The 12,226-nt window shown below is 40.7% G+C and overlaps 1 protein-coding gene across 6 annotated transcripts in view; it reads left to right on the top strand.

The window, feature by feature from the left end:
• Positions 1–12,226, top strand: part of LOC124721389 (F-box/LRR-repeat protein 20) — a 288,331-nt gene that overhangs the window by 251,342 nt on the left and 24,763 nt on the right. The gene's annotated exons all lie outside the window — the stretch shown is intronic.

The following is a 12,226-nucleotide window of genomic DNA, read 5'->3' as shown; positions in this document are numbered from 1 at the left end:
TGATGAATAGTCCCAGAAGGGCAGCTCTCTAACGCATGTCGCAGACGGTATGAAAAGTAGACTACTGCAACTCTCCAGGCAGAATACTATTTTTGCTGTGGAAAACTAACTCTCACCGACCAGCCATAATGGGATGACTCTATGCCAGGACACATGTAGCATGCAGACTGGTTGTGTGGACTTCGACCATTGACATAAAAGTAATTCCTGAAGGACTGAAACTGTGGAGAGTCCTATTCTGCTGAGGCTTAGCTCTGGGCCTGTATCTCACCAGGCTCTAGGGACCTGATGGACTAGTGATTCATGGATAGTGTTATCAGAGGTCATATTGTTATGTAGAAGTTCCAGGCTTGTGAGTATCTTCATCTGGGTTAAAGCATGTTGTAATAAGTGGACTGAGGCAGTGTATTCATGACACAGTGTACACACAGCTACTTCTATGGCTGCATCTTGTTACATGAAGTTAGGTTAAACTATAAGTAAATAAAATTTCATAATTTGTAAAGGTTAGACTGTTTGTACCCAATCTGTGCAGGGACAATAAATGGCAGGATGCTTCCAGCTGAAGATAAGCTACTGGGACTGGAAGCAGAACTGAGTAATATCATTGTGATATCAGAGGTAGAAGAAGACACACTAATAAAGTGCACATACATGCCCCCCCCCCCCTTTCCGCTCCTCCCCCCCCCACAACACACACACACACACACACACACACACACACACACACACACACACACACGGTGTATCAAAAAGGATGACGCAAACTTATACAGCTTGAAATTACATGATAATAGAAGCACAAATGTCCCAGTAAGCACAGGTCCGCAAACGAGCCACTTGCGAAATAACCATGACTGTATGGTTCCAAGCCACCACTGACAGCATTGTTTGTAATGTCGTCCAGTTTCCCCCTTCGCACTTGAGGCCATCCTATGTTTGCTGTTTGCACAACGGAACATTGGCGAGAGGTAGAGTTGGGGTCACACTATACACGCAGAATGGACATGACGGATACAGAACACAGTCTCAAAGGGTATCAGTCATGTCTGAGGAGTGCCATGTGTGCTGTGTTTTGTTGTAGTTACAATGGAACCGTACAGTAAGGAAGAGTATGTGGATATGCATTTCATGTACGATAAGGCTAATGGCAATGCATGGGAGGCTGCAAGCTTGTACCAAGGAACATATCCTGATCGAAGACACCCCGAAAGTCATATATTTACAAGGGTCCATCAGGGCCTGAGAGAACACAGGGGTTTTGCACATTGCAGAGCAGGAGGTAGGCCTGCTTGTATTGTGCCTGAGGTTGGGGATATGGTATTGGAAGCAGTACAGCGCTCTCCAGGAACCTCGATGAGAAGAACTGCCACACAAGTGCCTGTACTAAGCCACAGTAGTGTATGGAGAATTTTACATCACAGTTTATTGTACCCTTACTATGTCCAACGCGTTCAGTGTCTCAATGATGCGGACTTTGTTCCTAGAGTGATGTTTTGTTGGTGGCTGCAACAGCAGGCTGTAGTCAACCCTTGTTTCACATGTAACATTTTATTTATAGATGAGGCAGGATTCACACGTAATGGTATGTTTAACTATCATAATACAAATTTGTGGTGTTAAATAAACCCACATGCTGTTCATGAATCACCACATCAGCAACATTTCTCACTGAATGTGTGGAGCAGAGAGTTGTAGATGCTTGTCAAGAATTCTGGAATGATCCAGGGGTTTTTGAAAAGATTCGAAATTCATTGCAGAGACGAGCACAGTACTACATCCAAATGCAAAGAAAACACTTTGAACACATCCTTTAATAGGTACCCCATATGCGAAATTTGAACTAATTGTGATGTACAATCCAATAGTAAACTCTAAATTTCAAATTAATGTGTACAAACTAGGACGATGTTTACAATGATGTGAGCCATACAGTCATGATTATCTCGCAAGCAGCTCATTTGCGGACCCATGTTTACTGGGGCATTTGTGCTTCTATTGTCGTGTACTTCCAGCTGTGTAAGTTTGTGCCATCCTTTTTGGTACACCCTGTATACTTAAAAATCACTTAATGCAAACCTTCTAAAAGAATTCACCCAGCCAATGAAAAACTATTGAAACACATCACTGAATACACATACCTATGTCAGTCTGTATTCACAAAGCTCATGACACTAGTAAGAATGTCAACCTGTTTTGGATGGCTTTTCAGTCTCATTGATCTTCTCTTACAATAATTATTTTGTGTTTTAAACGGTTACCAATTCACAGTACACAAAACTGCTAAGTTTTGTTTTCTTTAGCTTCATTGACTTTTTATTTTTATTTATCGTATGGCAATATAAAACATGTATTTTATATACATTTATTTTATACATTATATACAGGTATTTTATATACCAATGTTAATGAGTGATTAATATTATATAAAATAAAATACAATACTGCACAATATAAATAAGACCAATATTTGCTATGGCATGTTTGAGTTTTCATCAAAGCTAGATGTTCAAGAAGTGCATCCAATTCAATGCAGGAGGAGTCACATCCATAACGTTCTGGAAGGACCTGTTTACTTCATTAAAGGTCATTCATGTGCAATGTGCTCTACAGTTTGGTCTCAGACTCTGAAGTCACAGACCAGTTTGTTGCATAGTGCCCCCCATACAATATGATCTTGTGTTCCACATAGCCTACATACTGCAACTGTGCCATGTCTGTGCCCTGGTGGCATTCAATTTTTTTCGCCAGTCTCCTTTAACCATCAGGCTGTGTTCAGTGACCTCAGCCATAAGTGATTCCAGGATTTAAGATGGGTTTGTGGAGGGCTATTTAGGATCTTGTGATTGGTAGGTCCTGTGGGTTGTTTCGACGTTGTAGGTTCATCTGTTCCTGTACAATGGCACCCATCATCTTAGTTCTGGTGGTGGAATATTACTGATAATGTGCACCTAGGGAGCGGGTGTGGATTTCAGTGTACCTGTGATGATTTTCGTGCAGTAATTCAAGTGGGCACCAAACTTGCTGATATGGACACTCAACTGCTGTAAAGGGAGGCAATATTCCACCACTGAATATACCATAGCTGAGGCCACAGTGTGCAAGGTCGATGCATCAGCTCCTTGTGAGGTCCCAACAAACTTCTTTATCATACAGTGATATGTACTCGTATGTTCACTTTCTGGCTCGTATTTTCCATGTGCTTCATGTAAGTGATTAGCCCAGTGTAATGACAAGTTATTTAGGGTAGAAATTGTGTCTTGCACAGTTTTGGTAGAATCTGTTGTTGAACTATTCGTTAGCTATTTAGTTATTTAAGTTACACTTCTGTCTTTGATGGATTTTGGCAGAGTCTTCACGTTATAATATTGATTCAATGTTTCTAAGTCTCTGTAAAGAACAATGTCTCCTTCTTCTAGTGTTTTGTTTTCAGTGGCTGTCCCTAAATCAACTGCATAGTAAAATTTGTTACTGGTTGTATTTGGTGCAAAAAATGAAGAGTATTGGAGCCAGTACAGATCCTTGAAGAAGTCTATTTTTTTAAAAGGTTAATGATCTGCTTGTTCTACATCCAGTGCTAACTCTAAAGCACCTGTTGGTTAACAGGTGTTTGAAAAGGGTTGTCATCTCTTAAGGCCATAAAAGCAGCAGCAAAGAGATACAGATAATAGCTCTTCTCAGAGCCCACTGCATTGGGCAAGGTGTCCATACTTTGGAAATTAATGTAGAAGAATTGACAAGCGGCATAATCTCATTTGTGAGCAAATTGGCTGATGACCATGGCACCAGTACTACAGCTCCACAGGAATATCATTTGGATGAAGACATCTCAGTGGCTAGATGCAAGATTAAAGGATATAAAGTGAGATTAATGCCACTCTCATTTATCCATGGATCCACAATATATGTAAAAACAGCATCTTAGATTATACTGAGATAACCTGCCAGAAAATTTGCTCCACATTTGTTTATCTGGAGTAACTTTGGTAGGTATAACAACATGTGTCAGCAACTCACTTAATCTGTGAGTGGTCTAACAACAATTTACAAGTGGCAACACAGATAATTAACACAGTAATTCCATTCTTTCAATGCTAGATAACTGAATCATACTGATTGATGTGGAACTGTCAAAGTAGTTTAAGTATTGACTTTTGAGTGAGAACTGACCAACACATGGTAACTATACAAACTAACTGCTCAACCATGGCTGACTATAGTATTGTGTGCGACACCTGTATAAAGATGTGTGTAGTATGGGAATTACAAAATGTTGAAATACTCTCTAATCACATCTTAAATAATAATATAAAAGACTGAAAAAGTAGGTAATATGTATACATATTAGACAATGAAATAATTTGGCTTAGTTATTAATTGTCTAATCAGAAATGGCAGTTACTACATTGTGAGGAGGAAGTTTTAATGTACACTGGGGATTCCAAAACCTGTCAAGAATTTTCTGGAAAGTTAAATTTCCTAATTGGAATATCTTTTCAACTAACATGTTATTTTTGTAAAAGTGTATATTTTTGTAAATAGGAAAATTGGGGCTACAGAACTATACCATTGGAATTTTGAAAGGGTTACATATTAAGATTTGAATGTCGTGGAAAACAGTAATTTTGAATAGAAATAACATTTTAAATATCAAGTTTTTGAAAAAGTAAAATGTTTATTCAAAAGAGGAGAATAAGGACTTTCAAGTAAGGTACGTTAATCATAAAGTAAATGGTTGTTAACAGGTACAAATTTTGAAGGACACGTGGTTTTGGTAATAGTACATCAAAGAAAATATTCCCTCAAAACTAATTGTACTGTTATCATTAGTGGTCTGAAAACTATTAATTGAATAATAAAAGTTGAGCAAAATAGAGTGTTGATAAGAATTTAGCAGTTTCAGATATTTGTACTAGATGCAGTACATGTAGGATAGAAAACAGAAGAGAGAAAAGAGATTTAAAAAGTGAAATTATAGTAAGTGGGGCTATTGCATCTATCTAAATTTCAATTTGTTCTTTGCCATGCCCTCCACGTCAACATTTGGGGCTAAACTTTGGTTGAGCTTCCGTTTTCAAATACCTTCAAACACATTTTTGACACCCACCAAAATGATTCACTGTGCTTCTTATTCAAAACACTGCTGCTACAGTGTTCTCAGGAGGTTACCAGAGAGAAATGTACTTCTTGTTTACATGCTATCTCTTTAGCCTTTCTTACAACTAAAGCATCATGTGGCAAGGCATCTAAAGTCTGTGTACAGCCTGAAAATTATTACAGACGAACACTGCAGCTTTCAAGCAAGTACCACATCTAGTGATGGGGCCAAGTGACAAAGGAAGTCCTGTAATTTGTATATTATATTGTATTCTGGCGAGACCTTTCTTTCCTCCAATGTTTACTTAATGCAAGATACAAATTAGTTCAAGTATGACTACATCTCTTGTAATGTCTCACAAAATGTGTGAATGGCGTACATGATGCAGTTCATGTGTTGTAACTTGGAGAACATAGACTTGAGATAGAAAATTGAAAACAACATGAAACTTCACATAATGGTGATATTGTCCATTTTGTTAAGAAAGACTATCAGATGTTTCATTTAGAATAAAATGCACTGGATAATTAGCTGTTACTTATCTGATTTGTGACACTTTTTCTTCATTTAAAAACAGAATGTGTTAACTGTCTTAAAGGAATATTGTCAGAAACCGACTTTCCAGTATACTTCACTAGACAGTTCATAATAGGACAGCTGAGCTTGAAAAGTGGAATGCTATAATAGAAATATTTGTTGTTTGTGACAAAAAAATTTCCACTTTTTCAAGTTGAAGATGCTAGTGCCTCACCAATAAACTGCTGTCTCACTGCGCTGTTAGCGTTCTTATTCTTGAGATATTTTATGAATTTCAAATGCTGCTGAACACAGTTCTGCTTGTACTTTTCATCAGTTGTGATTGAGACATTAGAACAGATACATTACTGCAAATACTGTTGCTCCCAAATTGCTCAACAGTGTTGTGCATTTTCCCAGCATTAATTTGAATATTTCATCTGGATGCAAAAGGGGGGGGGGGGGGGGGGGGGAGAGAGAGAGAGAGACTGAAAAAATTGCAGGAGCTACTCTCACCTCTGTGTGTGTGTGTGTGTGTGTGTGTGTGTGTGTGTGTGTGTGTGTGTGTGTGTCGTACTGGACTTCAGATAGCTTCTGCTCATGAAATTGTCCTTATCCAGGCATTGTGCAAAGAATCAGTGCAGCATCAATTGTTAGAACTGCATTCTTAAGTAGTCTGCCTTGACAGATATTTCCAAAATTTGCGTGTGTAAATAATAGAGATGGGCAGATATTTTGTTAATAATTTCACATTTTTTATTAGTGTATCATCTTTTTGCTCTTGCATACTCCAGTTTTTTTCTGTTATTCAGATGATGTGTCAGTAGTGTCTGTCATCACCAAATTATGTTTCTTTCATCACTATACGCTAAGTGTAAAAATCTGCAGAGATTATTATGGCACCTTTTCTACTTCTGTTGGATCAATAGCTGATGCATAAACAGTTACTTTTCCAACAGAAATAACTTACTAAAAAGATGAGAACATCCCCAAATATAATTCCCTCTAATAACAGAACAGAACTATTTTCAGTTCACTAATGAATTCTATTTACTAAGTGAAGGATTTCCAATGGAACCCCCAGTGTCTGGAACCATAGCAAACATATCTATGAACACGTAGAACACCCACCAGACGCGGCTCCCTAGGTTCTCTCTGGTCACTGGTGTTCCCACTGCCGTTCGCACCCAGCTCGGCCTTTCTATGGGGTTGCGATCATCATCTAGAGTGTCTGGTGCCCTGTATCCTGGCTGTTTCCTTGGTGTCCACTTCTGTTTCTTGCTGGGCGCTTCGTAACTGGTCCGTGCCATGCTGAATGTTTCCTTTACAGTCCACGCCCACCAGGCCTGGCTCCCATGGTCCCCTCTGGTTGCTAGTGTTCCGACTGCCATCTGGGCCTGGTGCGGTCGTCCTCTGGGGTCGTGGTCATCATCTGAGGTCTGTCAAAACTGGTCTGTAATGTCTGGCGTTATGTCTCATTGCTGTTTCCTTGGTTTCCACTTCTGTCTCTTGCTGGGCTCTCTGTAATCGGTTCGCACCACGTCAAGTGTTCCGTCTCCAGTCCACACCTGCCAGGCGCAGCTCCAATGGTTCCCTCTGATCGTTGGTGTTCCAGCCGATGTCCGGGCCTGACATCGATGTCCTCTAGGGTCATGGTCGTCATTTTGGGAGTGTCAAGACAAATCTGTAGTGTCTGGTGCTCTGTCTCATGGCTGTTTCCTTGGTCCCCACTCCTGTTTCTTGTGAAATCTTGATGTGTTTTGCATTGAGTTTTCAGAAGTTCAAGAGCCGGATCCCAGGCTATGCTGAGCTGATATCCAGTGTCATGGTTGACAAGATTCTCCGTGATCTTGATCTTGATGGACTCTTTTTATGACACTGCCCCAGTATCTAGGTATCTGTGTGACAATCTTGTAGTTCAAGTGACCGAGCTCTAGACTGTGTTCTGCTATGGCTGATTTGGTTGCCTGTCCGAGTCTGGTGTGCCTTTGGTGTTCTTTACACCTGATGTCCACAGTCCTGGTGGTCTGGCTGATGTATGACATTCCACACTCGCATGGTATGTTGTAAATGACTTGCTTCCATAACCCAGGTCAACCTTTACATTCCCCAACATTTTTCCAATCTTAGTGGATGGGCAAAATACGCTCTTGATGTCATGTTTCATGAGAATTCTGCCGATCTTAGCAGAGATCGGTCCAGCATATGGCAAGTATGCCACCCTCTTCAGCTATTCTGGTTCTGCTACTGGATCCTGTGGTTGACTGGCAGCTCGAAGTGCCTTCTGGATGTCTCTAGATGAGAATCCGTTGTTGCTGAACACCAACTGTAAGTGTTCTGTTTCCATCGCCAAACTGTCTGGGTCTGACAGAGTACGTGCTCGGTGGACTAGAGTTTTGAGCGCTCCGTTTTTCTGTGCCTGATGGTGGCAGCTGTTGGCTTGCAGGTACGTGTCAGTGTGTGTCGGTTTGTGGTACACACTGTGCCCAAATGTGCCATCAGGCTTCCTCTTGACTAATACATCCAGGAGTGGGAGTGGTCCATCCTTTTCCAGTTCCATTGTGAATTTTATATTTGGGTGGCATGAATTTAGATGTTCCAGAAAATCATTTAGTTTCTCCCTGCCATGGGGCCAAATGACATTGGTATCATCCACATATCTAAAAAAGCACTTGGGTTGATATGTGGCTGATGTAAGTGCCTCCTCTTCAAATCTTTCCATGAACAAGTTGGAAACCACTGGTGATCAAGGGTTGCCCATTGCCACCTCTTCCATTTGCTCATAAAATTGACCCCGCATTGACAGACCTCAAATGATGGCCATGGCCCCAGAGGATGGCTGCACCGGGCGTGCACGGCGGTCGGAACACCAGCGACTAGAGGGGACCATGGGAGCCAGGCCTGGCAGGTGTCGACCACAAACAAAACACTCCACGTGGCGTGGACCAGTTACAAAGTGCCCAGCAAGAAACAGAAGTGGAGAACAAGGAAACAGCCAGAATACGGAGCACCAGACACTACAGATGGCGACCGCAAACCCAGAGAGTGACCGAGTCGGGAGCAGACGGCAATGGGAACACCAGTGACCAGAGAGGACCATGGGAGCCACGTCTGGTGGGTACGGACTGCAGAGGGAACACTCAATGCGGTGCGAACCGACTAGGGAGCACCCAGCACCGTAGAGGCATAAATACTGGACTCGATCCGCCCAAGGACCATTCTCAGGTAGAACCTGAAGAAGACAGTGAGTTACGCCATTGAAATATCATGCGAGAATGACATGAACGTCCAGCAGAAGTCCCCTTTTTTCAAAAAGGTTTAAGGTTTTTGAGAATGAAGAAACTGTAGGCTTAAATGTGAGAAATGATGTCTTAACAGGTATTATACTGGGAACAGCTGAAAATGTTGCAGGAGCAAAACAAAATGTTTATGAGAAGATGTCAGAAAGAGTAATGAGATGGTTATAAGGGAGATTAGTGAGAACAAACAGACTAGAACAAGCGGGGAAAACAATTTCACACATGGAATAAGAAAAACCCTTCGGGATGGTGAGATAATAGTACAAATGGTTAAAATAGTAGAAGAGCTAGTGACAGAAAAACATTCACACTTATTCCCACAAGGGAAATGCTTCATTACCTGGAATACTCAGAATCGTACGAAGACGTGTTTACAATAAAATTTGTTCATTGCAAAAACAGTGGACATGAGCCATTTGCACGCAAAACTGCATGTCTTACCATGAGAGACATCTAAATGTTCATCTTTTCAAGGTCTGAGTGAGGAACGTAGGCAATGTGAGAAACAATGTTGTAAACAGGAAGAAAAAACACATTGATGACAACAAAATATTGTCAAATCTCATGATGTGTACTTCTTTAGGTAATATAAGCTGTACATCAGAAGCAAACTTAATTTTGTAAGACTATGATGTGAAACATCACAAGTAAAGTTGCACAGTAGTCATGTCATCATGAGACCTTACTGTGTCCTATACAATCAATTTTCTGCACCAAAGTGTGAAACTATGTTACGGCATGCTTGGCCAAAAGCTGGTTATGACAAAAAAATCGCAAAATGTAATTATTGTGACATTTGATATTGGATTATCTGAGTGTAAAAGTGATACTGAATGTGAAAAAGTGACTTTAGTCAGATGTGCACCTTGTTCTGTTCCACTTTGCTTTGACCAGTTCGCTGAAATCCCACACCTGCACTTTGAAGACTGGATAGCTGTGCAACACTATTCAATCAGTATAAAAAGTTTGTTGTTCAGATAGTATAGTTTTTTAAGCAGGGGGAAATGTAGCAATAAATAGATGTGTTTTTGGTCCTGTTGTATCAATATTTTGTTTAACTGAACAAACACTGTTTGTGCCTTGTTTTACAGATTTTGTTATTGCTACTGCACAACCTAGGTTTTGGGTTATAAGCCCCTTTTCAAGTACATTACTGATTCCCAAAGATGATGATGCACAAATAAACATGATGATAAGCCAAAGATAGTCATCTCAACTTCTTAATGTATCGATCCATGGCTTAATGTAAAATTACTTCAGTCACCATTTTTTAATAAATTACATATGGAATTACACAATTCAGCAATACACTAACATGACTAAACATACTTGGGAATAAAGTTATGCATCAGACAAGAACTTTTTATCTACTGATGGATTGAGACTCGAAGTTTTAGTGATATAATCTAAAACAGGTTAATAATTGAGTTGGGTTTGCTCATTTAATAATAGGTGTGGTGATGACCACATCTGCTTTTTAATTTCTAAAATTTCTAACTGGTTGAATTTAGTCCCTTTTTCCTCTGTGTGTAAGACTCATATAACAAGGCTGAAGCAGTGTTTGTTTAGTTAATTAACAATGTTTCACCAGTAACCCACAGTTGATTCAATTAAAATATTTTATTTTGTTTATTTGGCAATACTAAGTTCCTCTCTTAGACTTTGAATAGGTGAGCATTCAAATGTCTCTCATAGTATAACATACAGTTTTGCATTTGACTGGGTCATACCTCTGTTTTTGGGATGAGCGATAAATATTTTAAACACATTTTTGTCAAATTCTGGGTGTTTGAGAACACGCACTTCCCTTGGCAGAATGCTTCCTGTAATCCACAAAAAGAGTACAGCAAAAATATGAAGAACTATAGGCCCATTAGTCCATCATCAAGATTTTTACAAAAATCCTTGCAAAGGGTCTAAAAAAAACTTAAGGCTTTAGCCAATTAAAAGAACAAACTGGCTTCAGAAATGGGTATAGCAAATGCTTGTCAGTGATTTTGTAAAAAAGAGCAAAAAATACTAGTTATCACTCTTTATGGGGCTTATAGATTGTTAGAAAGTCCTGTTTTCTCTTGTCACAATAGTATCTGTACTGACAGAACTACAGAACAAAGGGATAGCACCAATCTAAATCTGCATGTTGAAGAACTTAAGAATGCAGGAAACCACTCATTGAATGCCAGTATTGCAGTTCAGCAGGTGGACTGTGGTGAGGGGTAGAGTCAGGTGGGGTGGGTAGAGAGTTTCAGAGGAGTTACTGGTGGCTTGGAGGGATGCCGCAGATGTGCAGGCTAGGAATGCGGTAGAGAGAGGAAGTGGCAATACGTGCCTTGGCTATGCGTGTGACACTTGGGTGTTGGAACCAGAGAGTTCATGTGACACACAATATTGTTGATGTGGAGGCATGGATTAGGAGGGGGGTGACAGGATAGAGAGAAGGCAACTGTTGGTTAGAGAGTGTAGATGTAATGGATTACTAGAGATTGAGGCCAGGAGAATTATGGGAGTGAAAGATGTGTTGCAAAGATAACTTATATTTATGTAGTTCAGAAAAGTTGGTGCTGGAGGGGAGGCTTCAGATAGCATGAGTTGTGAAGCAGCCCATGAACTCGGACATATTGTGCTCAACAACATGTTTTGCCACTGGATGATCAACTCGGTCCTTGGCCACAGCTTTTTGGTGGCCATTCCTTCTGGTGGACAGCTGGTTGGTCGTCATGGCCACTCTGCAGAAATGGCAGCAGAGATGGTATATGACATGGCCACTTTCACAGGTGTCCCTACCTCTGAGTAGATAGGGTAAGCCTGTGACAGGACTACTGTAGCATAGGCCGGGGGAGTGAATCAGGCAGGACTTGCACCTATGTCTTCCACAGGGATATCACCCCAGTGACGAGGAATTGGTAATGAGAGTAGTATAGGGATGGACCCTGATGTTATGTAGGTTAGGTAGGAAGTGGAATACCACTTCAGAAGGGATGGGAAGGATTATGGGTAGGCTGTCCCCTCATTTCCAGGGTGGTGATAGATAGTTGAAGATCTGGTGAAGTTCTTCAGGGTGGTGGCTGGATTAGGGTGTGAGAGGATATGGTGTGGGAAATCTGTTTGCAGGCTAGGTTTTGGGGGGTAGTACCAATTTGTGGAGGCCTATGCGAGACAGGTAGTGTACTGGGCTAGGGAATTCTTGTCACTGCAAATACACCTTCCATGGAGGGGGTGACAGCTGTCAAAATGCATGTATTGTTGGTGGTTAGTGGGCTTGATATGGACAGAAGAATGTATGCAGCCATCAGAGTGGTGAAGGTCTACATCC

The sequence above is a fragment of the Schistocerca piceifrons genome, chromosome X (assembly GCF_021461385.2).
Source record: "Schistocerca piceifrons isolate TAMUIC-IGC-003096 chromosome X, iqSchPice1.1, whole genome shotgun sequence".
Classification (NCBI taxonomy): Eukaryota; Metazoa; Arthropoda; class Insecta; order Orthoptera; family Acrididae; genus Schistocerca; species Schistocerca piceifrons.
Note: the sequence above shows the minus strand (reverse complement) of the source record. Positions and strands in the feature narration are given on the sequence as shown.